Source organism: Parus major, chromosome 2, assembly GCF_001522545.3.
Source record: "Parus major isolate Abel chromosome 2, Parus_major1.1, whole genome shotgun sequence".
NCBI classification, from domain to species: Eukaryota; Metazoa; Chordata; class Aves; order Passeriformes; family Paridae; genus Parus; species Parus major.
In genome coordinates this window covers 122,828,565-122,843,173 of record NC_031769.1, presented here as the reverse complement: position 1 = coordinate 122,843,173, position 14,609 = coordinate 122,828,565, and the positions used below count along the sequence as shown (strand labels likewise).

At 41.9% G+C, this 14,609-nt stretch overlaps 1 long non-coding RNA gene across 1 annotated transcript; it reads right to left on the bottom strand.

Annotated features, from left to right (window-relative positions):
• Window positions 1-1,702: 1,702 nt before the first annotated feature.
• Window positions 1,703-11,749, bottom strand: LOC107200367. Its single transcript, XR_001519607.3, has 3 exons — window positions 10,061-11,749; window positions 7,769-7,897; window positions 1,703-2,521 (listed from the first exon to the last, which is right to left on the bottom strand). It is a non-coding gene; the product is annotated as an uncharacterized LOC107200367 (long non-coding RNA).
• Between the last annotated feature and the right edge of the window lie 2,860 nt (window positions 11,750-14,609).

Below are 14,609 nucleotides of genomic sequence, written 5' to 3'. Positions count from 1 at the left end.
GGTCTTTCTAATTTCTCACCTGCAGCTTATTTTCAGCAGCAAAGTACAAGGAAAAAAGGGGATCTCGCAAAATGAAGTCTGGAGGGTTCTGAAAGAAGCAAACAGCTGCTGCTCAAAGTTCTGCAGCAGCAGAACCAACACTGTGCTGTTTCTAGGTTAGAGAGCTGAGACTATCGCAGGCTGGAGAAGAGTTATCAGTAGCTTGTCTTTAAAAAAAATCGTTCTTGAGTATTCCTTCAGGTTATTTTGGAAGATAGGAGTGACATTTGCTTCCCCCCCCAGTTTTCATGCACCTCTCCAAGTCATCATGATCATCCAAAGATAAGTAAAATGCAATGACATGAGCCAGCTCCCTCAGCATTTTCGGGTGCATCCCACTGGGGTCCATGTCAAGCTTGCTTAAGTATTCTGTAACCTGATCCTCTTCCACCTCATGTACGTGTTTCTTGCTTCAAACTGTCCCTCTGTCTCCAGGTCCTTGGATTGCTGAAGGCAGGTTTTCCTAGTAGAGACTGAGGTGAAGAAGGCATTCAGTTCCTCATGTCCTGTGTCACCAGGGCCCCTGCCACCTTCACCAGCATCAGGCTCACATTTTCCCTTTTTGTGACTGATACAATTACAGAAAGCCTTCTTGTTGCCTTTGACACCCCTCCCCAGATTTAATTCTGGTTGGTCTTTGGCTTTCCTGTATCTTGCCTGCTTGGACAGAGATATCCTGAGGACAGGAGACCTGTATCCTTCACAGTTCTCCTTTCCCTGCTTTCACCTTCCATATACTTCATTTTTGTGTTTTAGTTTTTCCAGAAGCTCCTTGTTCATCCATGCAGGTATCCTGGCATTTTTGCCTGATTCCTGCTCCTTAAGATGGACCCCTGTTGATCTTGGAGGAGGTGAAGCTTGAATATCAATCAGCTTTCTTGTATTCCTCCAAAGCCTTATCTCATTGGACTCTTTCAAGCAGATCCTCATTCGCATCATTCATCAAAATAAGAGGATTTTTGTGGAAAAGTAGTATTGTCACCTTATTTGCAATGACTTTAATTGGTTGATCAGGTACGGGGTTTTTTGCCCAGAGAAACTGTCTCAGTAGTTGTAAGCACAAAAAATAGCACAAACCTGTATGAAGTATGTGAAGGTATTTGTAAATCTGAGGTTTCTTTCCGTCCAGATTTTGCAGCTTAGGTAACACTTAAAGGTTTGATACATGATTGAAAGATGTTGATTGCCACTTGTCTGTGACATGTCTGCAGTTGACATTATAAAGACTGATAAGTGGAAAGATAACAAGGATCCTGTCCTTTATAATTTGCAGCTAAAATACTCACTGGGCAGATGAGTGCAAAGACATAAGTAGGAGTAAAGTCCATTCTCTGTTTTCACTGTAATGGGTTTTTTATGATACTCTGAACAGTAAGATTACTTCTTTCCATGGTTCCCAAATTCCCAGCAGGTCCTCCTGGGTTCATCTACAGTGTTCTCCAATACATGTGGTGTCTGGCAAGCCTCCTATCCCAGGTACAGCCTGCTTCTGCAGCCTGTGTCACCAGAATATATAGTCAGCCCTGGCATATGGGGTAACATCCCCTGAGCTGCCTCAGCACAGCTCCAGCCTCAGCTAACGTGCCTGCACAGAACCAAGCAAGCCCATGAGACAGAACTCATGTATCTCTGCACCAACACTGCGGTTTGGCGACAATTACCCCAGGTAATTACCCCACATAAGGGAGATAAAGCAGAGATAAAGGGAGGTGGGTGTATTTCTTTATGTGTTTGCATGGGTGTCAAGACAGAGAGGAGAAGACAGGTTTGAGATCACATAACTTCCCTTGTCAAAGCTCTTTTTATGCACCTTTCCATTTGGAATTGTCTGAGCAATGGCCTATAGTGAAAATTGGCTGGAAAGATTTCAGGTTGTTTGTGGTCAGTTGTGTGGTTCACAGAACAAGACAGTTTGGAAGAGAGAACTCTCCCACTGGAAATGTGTGCGCTAGAGGCAATATCATCATGAGGTGCTACAGCAAGAGGAACCCCTTCAAGAAGAGAACGTGGCCTGGGGGTTATCCTGCACCTTTCAGCCACATATATGACAATATTAAAACCAAAATTACTATCTTGGTGCCTGGGGTGGCTGTAGAGACATGTTCTTAATAAATAAACCACTTCAAAATACAAATTATTCCTTTTTGGACCCAAGCTGAGCAACTCTTTGTTTGCTTTGAAAAAAAAAATCCAAAATACTTTAACATGTATGGAGGATACTCATGAATTTATTATAGCCCTAGATGGTTACCACAAAATAAGAGCTGAGTGTTTGAGTCCCTTGCACCACTAATGGAGCTAGGTGACTTCAAAGGAGTCTGCAACAGGCTTATTGTTCTACTGAGAACAAACTGCTTGAGGAACACAGAGGATGATATTAAGGGTTTTCTCACCCAGTGTAGGATAGGCAAGTACTTCCTGGCAGTCATCTGTCATAGACACAAACCATTCCAGTATGTTCTGATATCTTGTGTCTTGAAACCTGTGTATTGGGTGAGATAATGACAACTAATATTTGCAGCATGAAAAAATTAGCCCGAAGAAATACTTAGCTCATGTTCTCTTCTGGAGAAGTGCAATTGAACTCATTCAGAGGCTAAGCAACCATGACCGCATCCGTATGGGGAGCACATGTCCTTTCAGTTAAACACATCTTTATTTGTGCACCACTGCCCTCTTGGCAAATCTGCAAAAATCCAACGCTTTAAAGCATGTGTCATCTCCATTATAGTATGGTGGTTAATGTAAAGTGCTGGGTACACTTTAGGCTGCATTCAGAACTGATTTAGAGGAGTGCTTGAACTCGTTTGAGATTAATATCTGGTCAGGCCAGGACATCCCTTATGGATAACACTGAAGTCTGGATTTCCTTCTGGTATTTCAGAAATAACAGAAACTGGTCTTGAAGGATTTGTCTCCAGCAATGCACATGCAATTTTCGTATTGCAAGAGAAGAAGAAAGCTGCAGCACTGACAGCCACACAGTGCCATTTGAAGTGTAGCTAATTCACAATTAAGCTAATTAATTTGGTCCTCTGTAAAGTATATTTGCAACAAAGGAAAAGAATGAGAATGCTATCACATCACAAGGGGTTCTTGCTACTTATTCTGCACAGACACAAAGTTTAAGGTAGGCGAAAAAAATTACAGGAATTTAATCAGACAGACTTTGCTAACATCTGCCATGTTACTACACCCAGCTTGTAGATTTGACACCTAAGGCCTATCAAGTAAATGCTGTTGCACATTTGCCTTTCCTCACCATATAGAAAAAATATTTTCTTTTCCCTAGAAAGCTGCAAGCTCTTGGCATGATTGGCTCTGAATCCATCAGTGGTCTCCACAGGGTCCAGGACTTCAAAGGCTCTACTTCCTTGTATGGAGGTTTTGGGGCCCCCTCATAGCTTTTCTCAGGGCTGTTTCATTTACAAATTTTACTCCCTGTTGGGGCAGAAATAAAAACTTCCCTAATTCCCTAATTTCTGCCTCTGATGAACAAATTCAGTAGCAAAAGGATGGGAAGAGAGGCAACCCCCCGAATCCATGGGTTTGGACAGCTTGAGCATACTTACTGTTTATACAGCATGCATCCACTTATAGGAAGAGCCATGAGTGAACAACTTCTGTTCCTGCTCATTTTACCAAGTAATATTTGTTCTGCAAGGGCCATACCCCTCAGCCAGTGACCACAAAAGAAGGCATGTGTCCCAGAGACAATTTTGGACCAGCATGGGCATCCAGGAAGACTGCCAAGTGTTCTGTTTCTAGTGGGAAGAGGGTGGGTACTGCAGGGTGTAAGAAACTCTATTGTTTGTGCCTGATGGGGTGGAAGAGCCAGAAGGGGAAGAGAAACGATGGAGGACAGAATGCAGTTGGGATAATTTTCATTTCTAAGATTGCAAAGCTGAAATTCAGTCTTGGGTTCTGGCAGATATGCAGGGCAGCAAGCACCCTCCATACAGATGTCTCAGAGTTCTGGGAGGTTTTAAGTTCAAAACGGTGACTTCAGCATTCAACAGCCCTGGCAAGCATTAAGAGGAAAAATTTGGCATGTGTTAAGGATCTCAAAGAGAGGGGGAGGGAGACTGCTGCCAAAAGCTCTCCATTTTGAACTTAGCTTTCCTCAGAAACTCAGTTTCTATTGCTGTTCATTAAAGCTGCAATTTCTATACCTGAGGGGAAAAAAGAACCAAAGATAGGGAGAGGAAGAGGCTCTTAATTTTGAACAACTGTTCACTTTTTGCATTCCTACCCTTAGGTTTTCACGGTACATTCTTAATTGAAATAATTATTGACTATGCTTCCCAACTTGAGTTTGGTTTAGGGAGTAACAAAGGCATTTTTGGAAATTAGGCTTAATCTAGAAACTGAAAACAAAGCTCAGTGTTTCTTAAAAACAAACAATGTTCTTACTGTTTGTTAAGGGAGGTTGTTTTTTTTGTCTCTGGTGCTATTTTGAGTTCTAGCATGTCTATTGTACACAGGCTGGAGCGTTCACTCTGGTTGTTTACAACAATTTCCCTTGTGTTGCCAGGCTTTTCTTCTATGAAATGAAGCATAATTTTGTAGGCAATGTACAAAACAAGCTGCAGTGTAAATAAACGGAATATGTGTGAAAAGTGTTGGCTCAACACCCCTCAAATTTGTCTCTAGCCTGTAACTGTCATGAGAGCATTAAAAACTCATGACAAGTCAAAAGCACAGTAGGTACCTCCTTGGCTTAAATTTTAAAGGATTGTTTCACTTGTGCAAAATTGGAACTGAAAATATTTCTCTAATTTCTGTGTCTTTAGAGTAGGCTTTGGTGGCTGCCCAGATTTCATTTTGGGTCTGCTGAGCTCACTTGCAGTCACAGCTGCTGTTGCTACCAACATGCCTGAGACCACTGATTTTAGTACTTGAAGGAGACTTTTTTGGTGCAGCTTGGAAACTGTTTTTCTGGGGCAACCACGTGTGGCTGGCCACATGTGCGAGCCAACAGGGGATGGAAGCACTTTGTACCATTACATCTTCATGTTCTCCACAAAAGGTCTATCTCCCCTACTTGATGCACACCTGGGAGGGCCACATGGTCATAGGACAAAACCAATGGTTCTCTGACTCTTATTCAAATTTTGTAGGAGTGAGTTAAGCAATACAACATCTTACTGTGATGTTGCTACTGTGGAGAAACAAGCAGTGGGGAACGCTCTTATTGTCAGTACCCTCACCCTCAGAGATGGCTTGGCACGTGGCTACAGCACAGCATCCCCCCATCACACACACATCAAACAATCCGGCATGTGCATGCAAGTTTATATGCATAACACAAGGGAGACTCAAAAAGAAAAACTTTGCAGAAGAATAATACTGGAAAAAAACTGGAAAAAAAATACTTAAAGCACTGAATAATACAGTTATATAGCAATTCCCCCTACTAGCTCCACGATCAAAATCAGAGACCAATAGACAGAAGCTTGTGTCACCCTGTGCTGTGCCCATTTTCACAGCTGTCACATACTCATTCCTGCAAGCCTGGGGAGAGCCACTGAAATCCTCACTGATAGCTACTGTGCAGACACATTTTAATTTTTTGTCATAATCAGACTGGTGTAAAATTTAGCCAAGCAACACAGCTGTTGTGAATAGGTGTCTCATCTCCTCCACATGCTAACACACACCTTCCCAGCGTCAGTGAAAACTCCGACTCAAATGCGCTACCACAAGTGGACAAGAACCCTGTCACATGTTTAAGAGCTAAGAAATTTGGTACTAATCATTATTAAAACAGAAGGAAAAAAGAAGGTATTAACAAGGCTTATAAATTTCTCACTAGTATGGATGCCACTGGTAAGGACTGCCCCAACATGAGCAGAGACTCAGACTTCTCTGCAAGCATTTTCTGAATGCCCAAAAGTAGTCATTGCTGGAATTACCTTCCTCTGAATCTGAAACAATTAGGCTGGCCTCCAAAAGTGTTCAGTAACTCATAAATGGTGCTTTGTTAGACTGTATGATCACACAAACCATCACAGAATATAAGATCCCTTTCTGTTTATCAGTTGCTTAAGAGATGGTTAATAACACTATCCAGTTCTCTGATGAGCTGCTGAAAAACTGTGTTCAGGGCCTCTGAGAAGTGGCAGTTGTAGAGCACCTTAGACTGCCTTAGGAAAGAGGTCAGCTGCACTGTGACACCTAACATTAGAAAGAATCAGCTGCCCATGGGATTTCCAAAATAGAATGTACATAGGCTATGTGGAACATAGGAAAGATACATCCAAAACTTTATGGTTAACTCAAATTTTTAGAAAAGCTGCAACAGATCCTGTTTCCTAGAGGTGTCAGAGGCATTGTGTGTGCTGTACGGCTGATCTGCCCCTGTGCTGGATATAGATGAATTTGACCAAAAGAAGGGTTGTTTTGTTTAGCTTAATTTGACATGGACTTTTTGGTGCATGGTTTCTCATGTTAGTTCAGTTTCCTAACCAGAGTTCTAATTAGCTCCCCAAATGAATGCTATAACTTACTTTCAATATGCACTTTTCCTCTTCTATGGAAAGCTAAGAGGGGTGCTTTGCTTCTGGAGAGGAGGAAGCTTTCCAGGAAGGAATTGCAGTGAATTGTTTGAGGCAGCCAGTGGCCTGCCAAGCTCAGGATTTCAAAAATTAAAGAGAAAATGAAAAATGGATTCCTCCTCCTTCTCCTCCTCCATTTTCCTTTCTACTAAGTCTAAAAAAGAAAGTTCAAACCATAGTGTGATGTATTTTAAGACTTATTTGAAGACTATCACTGAATCCTTCTATTATTTTTCAGTTTTAAGAGCTATTCAATTTGCAGTGACCTGGTAAAATAATTTTATTTCTCTAGGTACTACTTAGTGTGGTTAAGGAATACAGTAAAACTGAGACTAATTTGCTGTGAATGCTAGTGCACTAGACCATGAGGCTCCATGTCAGTAGAAAGCCGCATGTGACACGCAGATTACAGGCTATTTTTTATTGTCAAACTCAATCCTTCATTCAAACAAATACATTGTCAGAACCTTAATTATTTCTGTTAGAAGCATTGCAGCTTGTTATAAAGGGTCGTAAAGTCTTTCTCTGCAAATTCTTGATCATCGCATTACAATTCCAAACCATTTGTGAAATACACCATTTAATTTACAGCATGTTTCTCTCTATGTGGGCTCTGATTACAGAATCATCAATCATTGTAAAGTATTAGCCCTGTGATGAACCATGCACTGGTTGTTTTTCCCACTCTGGTCTGAAATTAATGCCATTAGTTTTTTCCTCATTATCTCCTGTTCCTCATAATTGCTGACAGGCAAACTGGAAAATCTTGCCTTTTATTCAATCATCTTGCTCTTTTCAGCAGTGGGAATTTTGGGCAAATACAGTAACAATCCTTCTGGCTTCATCTAGTACTACAGAGTTTCATGGACAGGTTTTAAAATTCTTCATTATCAAGCAAATGTTCTGTGCATGCATTGGAAGCTGCTTCCCTGACTGTAACTGTGAATGGAATTCAAGTTTGATCAATGGAAAAGTTTCTACAGGCCTAGTGACTGTTGGTACATGTCTATGTGCAAAACTTGTGGCTTATAATTACTTTTTGAGGGAAGAAACACAGCAAAATAGTAATATATCTTTCCATTACTGGCATCTTCAGGCCAGGTCAAAACACCAGAATCAAGGTGGCTGGAACATGATGAGAATTCAGGCATTAGAGGTCTGTGTTTTTTTACCTGGAATGAAAACGCTGACAGCTGGAAGATGTTTTAACTTAGTCTGTAAAGGTGATGGGATCCCTGTGGAATACAGCTGAAGACAGGTACGTGGAAACCCTGGGTCTGGTAAGAGCTGGAGGTGGTTACCTGGGGTGAAAAGACCTGGGTCACACTGCAGCAAAATGTCTATTTGAGTACAAAAACAAGAGCCAGTTTTTTAACACTTTATAATGATACAAATCCCATCAAGCAAGTTTTACTACACCCCTGGACAAGTGATGATGTAGGGTGACCTCACACTGCTGAGTGGCAGTTCAGACACCACCTGTAGTAAAACTTTGCCCTATTGATTCAGCAGCCTGAGGCTAGGTATCTTTCCTGACCAACATCATGAACAGCAGGTGGAAGTTATTGGTGGCTCTAGGTTCAGGCTGATCCAGCACTTGGAGCAAGAGAAGTGACAGCAATTCTTTCAGGCAGGCTGCTCCAAAAACACAATATTTTTGGCTTATTGCTGTGAGCGTAGCACAACAATGACACAGCTTTCTTGAGATGTTTTTATGCAACCCACTTTGGTTTTGTGTTGCCGATTCAGAGTGTGCTATGTACAGAAGCAACGGCCCTAGCTGATCCACTGGATTCATCAGTGTGAATTTGTACTTCAGAGGACAGTACAGGCCTTTGGAATGCAGGTATAGATACTGAGTAAGAAAAATCTTCAAAGATTCACATAGAAAAAGTTTCTGAAATACCATGAATAAATTATATTGTTCAGTGTGCATGGATTGGGAGTACAACAGCCAAATCCTGAAGTAGGAGCAACTTCATTGTAGAGAAACTATCACCAAGGTCTGTTTGGGGTTTTTTTCACCCTTTCTTAATACTTACCTATTATAAGTAAGATGTCTGTGTTGGTTGATCTGAATTTTCTGTAAACTGAGCTATGAACACTTTGGCCTTTATTCTTTTAAGGAAGTCAGCTTAGTAAATTTCTTTAGTTTAATAAGGAATTCACTGTGCTCATCCATTTTCTGAGACAACCCAGCTTTGGAGATTAATTGCTCTTTTCCTGGAACAACTAAAAGAGAAGTCTACTGCTTGATCTGGCAGCAACACAAAGCTTTTGGAGTCTGTCCACTTCTGGAAAATTTAACCCAGTGTTTTTAAGGGTTTATCACTTTCTGTCTTGTATATCAAGATAAAGTAATACTCCTTCAGAAATTTTCAGGAAAGAGAAAAAAGCTGAACAGCAGTCTTTGAGAAAATTTAAAATTTGCCATTTCAGGATCCTGCTTTATTATACAACATTATTATATTTATTATGTATTGACAGAAGCAATACGATAAACATCAGTATAAGACATTGTTTAGCCACAAGGTATTTCTTAGTAATATGACAATAAACCCCAAATTGCAAATAAAAGCGAAGAGGTGAAGGAGAATTGTCTTCAAGGATTAAAACCACAAACATGTTTATGTATCTCAAAGCAACAACTTGTAAGTAAAGAGAAGTTTTGAATTGAAACCCTTCTGAATGAAATGGAGAATCTAATAGCAATGGGAAGCAGAACTAGTAAGGTATTATCCATTCAAAGGCAAGAACATGCATGAAAATGACTACTAAATCCATTGTCACAAATGTCTTTGAGATCAGTGAAGCGGAGATATTTAGTGACTTGGCATTGCTCAAAACCTACTAATCTCCATGAGCAGACTGAGATTCAAAGCAGACCAGAGAGCAACCCTTTGTTCATCATAATAAAGAATTTGCTGTATTCAAATGAAGTCACAGCAAAGTGGATGTGTGCCAGTGCAGCACCAGTGTTTCAAGAGAAAGGCAAGCTAGGAAATTATAGACCCTTCATCTCAATGTCTGCAATTTGCAAAATAAAGGGTACAACGAGGAGAACATTTGCAAAATGCATGTGCAAAGGAGTATAATTCTCCGTAATCTACTTGTAGATAACTAGCAAGGTTAGGTAGTGTCAGTTAACTAATCTCCTTTTTGAAAGAACTATGCTACATTACTTAGTTATTAAAATTAAAACACTCAAAATAACAATTCATGTAGCAGGCTGTTCACCTAATGCTCCGTGGCAGAATAGGTTAATTCTCCACTAAAATCAGTGCTGTTATTCTTTAAGAACTTGAACAAAATGGTAATCTAGGTCCCAAGTCTCCCAAGTTTAGGTTTTGCAGACAGGTGGACTGAGCAGCCCAATGAGCAATGTGACCATGAAATAGAGACACAAAGGGAAAACAATCCAAACTTCTAACAACAGTTGTATCAGGTATCTTCATTACACTTACCTGTGTCATGTGTAATTATCCCAAGCCTCTTTTAGAAGGGTGATAGTCCTCTTCTTCTCTTACAGTCACAGTAAGCTACTCATGAAGAAGAGTTGTGTTCAAGGACAAATTCTGAAGAAATAAGTATTAGAAACAAAATTATTGGCTTCATACACAACTCTGCTATTATTCATTGCCTTGGGTCTAGCCCAGCCTCCCATTCCTACTACTTGATCCCCCTGCACTTCCACTCTTCTTCTGCTGTCCTTTCTCTGTGATTAGACCCATCCTCTGACATTCCTCTTCCTTCTTTTCTTTGTTGTGGCTCCCTGAGCTGCTTCACTCTGCCTTCATTTTCCACTTTTGTGTTTATCCAAGTAACATGTTCCAAATGACTAACTTAGACAAGGCTGTAGATGCTTCATTAGCTCTAGCTCAAGTGAAACTCTTTATCTTGCCATCTGCACCAAACTTGTGCATTGTCACTGTATTTTGGCCAAATATCTTCAATACCAATAGGACAAAAAGCCTTCAGGAAGAGTCATGCTGGCTTCTCCCTCTGCTATGCTCCTTTCTGCTGCTCCATTCCTCCCACACTAAAGCCTGACTTGACCGTTCATTCAAATGAAAAAAAAAAAAAAACAAAAACGCTATACACAAATAAGTTTGTTCTACAAACACTTGAACCCTTTGTAGTTAGTAACATGTTAGTACCCACAAGGTTTTCTTTTTGCTTACATAAATCATACATTAAAATACAACACACCTCGACCAAAGGAAGCCAGCAGAACAGAAGAGCTGAAGTGTTTGTAAACAGAGTCCAACCATTTAGAAACCAAAAAAAATTAATTTAAAAGACTTAGAAATTCAAGCCAAACCATTACGGTTGAAAAGATAATCACCAAAAAAAATGCTTAAAACACCAACACTTTAAAATTCAGTTTTTGTTTTACAACATCTTCCCTCTGAAAACAAAACCAAAGCCCTAATCTCCCGGAAGAGAAATGAGTGAGATTTAGTACATGGAACTTAAGACCTTTTCCTGTTTCCCAGGGGGGTTGCTGCAGTTGAATTGAACTTGCCACAGCCATTAGCTGCGACCTTGACTGTAATTCACATTATGTGTATTGTACTCAAATCCCACCGCGTGTTTAGTAGTACACATTTACACTTGTATTGTGCCTGTAAAGCAGGTGACCGCTGGATTACAAGCTGTCCCAACCGCGTTCACGTCAGAGGGCCCCTAGTTATCAATTTTAGCTCAACAATCATGAGGTGTGACAGATCCAAGTTTGGGTCATTTTATACGTTTGCCGATTTCTGAGCTCTTGTATGAAAGTTTCTGAAGTTGGTTTTTGTTTTTTGGGGTTTTTTTTCCCTCACAGAGGAAGATTACAATGGCTTCATTTGGATATTTTTTTTAAGGAAGCCGAAAGTCTTACACAACCCTCCGACGTGTAAGCAGCGGGGGCTTTTCGGTGTTTATTTATAACCCGCTGTGGCACCGATCACTGCAGAGCCCTAACCGCACGGGGCCACGGAGAGGGGCAGAGCACAGGCGGCCGCCGGCGAGGGCTGCTCGGAGCCGGGACCAGCCCCCACCTCCGCCCCCGCCTAGGAAATACGCAGGAGCCACCGCTGCCGGCACACGGCCTCCTCCCCTCTCGGCGGCCCAGCCCTCAGGCCTCCCCTTCCGAGGGGCCGGGCGGGGCCGGGGGCGTCCCGGCGCCTCGGCCGCGCTCCCCGCGCCCCTCCCGCGCAGCGCCGGGCGGCACGGCGGCCCCGCCGCGCGTGTTTACGCGCCGCGCTCCGCCGGCAGCAGCAGCCGGAATCCGAGGCAAAAGCCGAACAGGATCGCGGGCGGGAGCATGGACGGGGACTGTCGGAGCTCGGAGCGGGGGCTGCCGCAGCTCGGCCGGCCCTCAGCGCCCGGGGGCGGTGCGGAGAGCGGGCAGTCAGCAGCGGCGTGACAGCGAGGGGCACGGACCTGGCGGGGACTGCCCGCTTCCGTGCTAGTCCGCTTCAGCTGAGCCCGTCCAGCTCCCAGAGTGTGTGACTTGTTTGTTTACTCAGGATTTTTCTTCATGGAGGAGAGCAGGGTGGGAGAGGCTGGGAGAGGCAGGAAGAGGTCGGCCGCGTTTCCTCATGGAGAACGGGACAGCTTGATCCCGAAGGAGGACGGACAAAAAGGACGGAGGAAAGAGGAACAGTCTGGTGTGGTCTCGTTCAGCCTTTAAGGGAAAAAACGGGCCGTCAAAACTGTTCATTTTTCTGGACGCTCCCAAGGAGTTGTCTGGAAGGAGAACTTCCAGAGTAACTTCATTTTTTTCAGGGAGCTTAGCGGAAAAAAACATCAAACCCAAACAAAAATAATTCCAACACCAAAAATTAGCTTTTATGAACCACTGCAGTCCCCAGAAAACAGGAACATGCATAACACAGAAGATGTCTCCTACCTCTCCAGCTAGTGAACTGGCTTGTAGCTGATTGATGAAGGAATCTTTAAAGTGTGGGTGATCCCCAAGTTATCTGCCCAGTGTTCCCCTTAACTTTTGGGAAGTTTTTATAGCTCCAAGTCATATTTACTTGGAGCCTTGTCAGTGTGGTATGCAAGCAAAAAAATGTGGAGTATCTTTTTTCAAAGGAAAGTATTCATCTCCAAGATAAAGAATTTATGCAAATAAAACTACGCTATCACACCTATGGGTAGCAAGATGATCAAAATAAAATTTTACTCATTGCTTAATTTATTGGTGTAAATATTTTTATTGCTGGAACATATGCTGACTAACAGCTATGTAGCCTTTTTTTTTTTTCTTTTTTCTTGCTTCCACAAGACTTACAAAAGAGTTTCCATGTAAAAAGTAAGTCTGAAAGAAGTTTCTTGGGTCCTGTAATATTTATGTTTTTCTGAGTGCCCAATCTAATTTGAGGAAAAGCTAGTTATTTTCTTTGTAGTTGCTACCTCTGCAAAATCAGCTTTGACTTTCAGAATCAATTTAAGTTCTTTGACACTTCATTGAGAAAGAGGAAGTTGATGTGCCAATCTTGCAGTTTTCTTTAGTATATATTTAATATAATTTGCAGGGGAAGTTCCATCTGAATTAAGACAATTAATGAATACACTTGCTTAAAATAACATTTCAATTATCATCTTTCATTTCCTATATCCTTCCTTTAATTCTGGTGCCATTTCAGGGATTGTTATTTCATGCATTTGCTGTTACCCCATATGAACGAGCACAAGCAACATAGAAAATCCTTCAAATAGCTTTTGTGTGTGTATGTGTAAGAAAACCCCAGCTATGTATACATGGTTATTTCCATTTTGTGCTCAAACACTTGCATTTCAGAGGCCTGTGTATCCTGTGTGTCTGCCCTGAGTGTAGAGTCTTCGGGTTTTTTTGCTTGCACTGCTTTTGTTCAGAAAAAGTGTTTTCTCTCTCTGGTTTCTTTTTTTTTTTTTTTTTTTTTTTTTTCATGTTGAGTCAGCTAATTAAGTAGGAAAATGTTAGTGTTACTTTTTTCAAGTTCATCCCCATGTTTTTCTCAGTCTAGTTAATTTGTAAAAAGGGGAACCATAGTCACTGTATTAGCACTACCATGAAACTCCAGTGAGCTGACCTCTCTTTTAAGCAGGGGAAACAAAACCTTTTAAGAGACATGCACGTGTAAATCACGTTAAAGTACTAATGGCAAAAGAAAGACCTCTGGGGAGGGGTTTCTAAAAAGCTGTGCAGGTCTGGTTGGTGTTCATTCTCTCACAGTCCAAGGATGGACTGTCTGGAATTCCTTTCATTTCTGCACCAGTAAGGTTATTCAGGCCTAGTCAGTATTTCAGAGTGGTAACTTAAAAGTAATGTGTAATGTCTGGTGAATTTTTCCACTTCATTCCAACGCATGGCTGGCACTGGGACCTCCTTCACGCAGAAGGCACAGCCTTGTCTGCAGGGTGGCATTTTACTGCACAACAGCCAGACGCAGAAGTGACCCTGTGCTCCCCACTCAGCTGACAAGTGGGGCAGAGGCGTGTCACACAAGCGATGATTTCGCGTACTGAGAAGGGGGTCGGAAGGTTGCCACCTCTCCTTTTGAGCAGCATCTGGTAGACAATTTTCTGCCTAATACTGTCAATCATTCCCTTGTTCTTGAAGGTGCCTGGCTGTCCTCCCAGCTGGAGTGAGAACTTCAATGATCACTAGAAAGCAAAACAAATGCAAAGTTTACAAAGGGAGTGTGGAGAAGGCAGGTCCCCGAATAAAGAAGTTGGCAGGGGCTCAGATGCCTGGGATTATGAGGGAAGTGGGACACACACACACACAGTTAGTGCACATGCTGGTTTGAATACCAAAGCTCAAACAAATACATTTGTTGCACTCTAAAAAGTGAAAAGTGAATGACTAGTTGATTAGGTTGTATTTGAAAAAAATGTGATGAAATGTGCAGTAAATTGAGGGTGTCTTTGTATTGCTGCTAGATTTTTAAAGGCAAGAACTGAAGCATAGCATCATCAGTCTGGGAGTAGGCAGAAGCAGGGGGGTCTTTCCTCTAGTGATAAAAAGCTGGCATT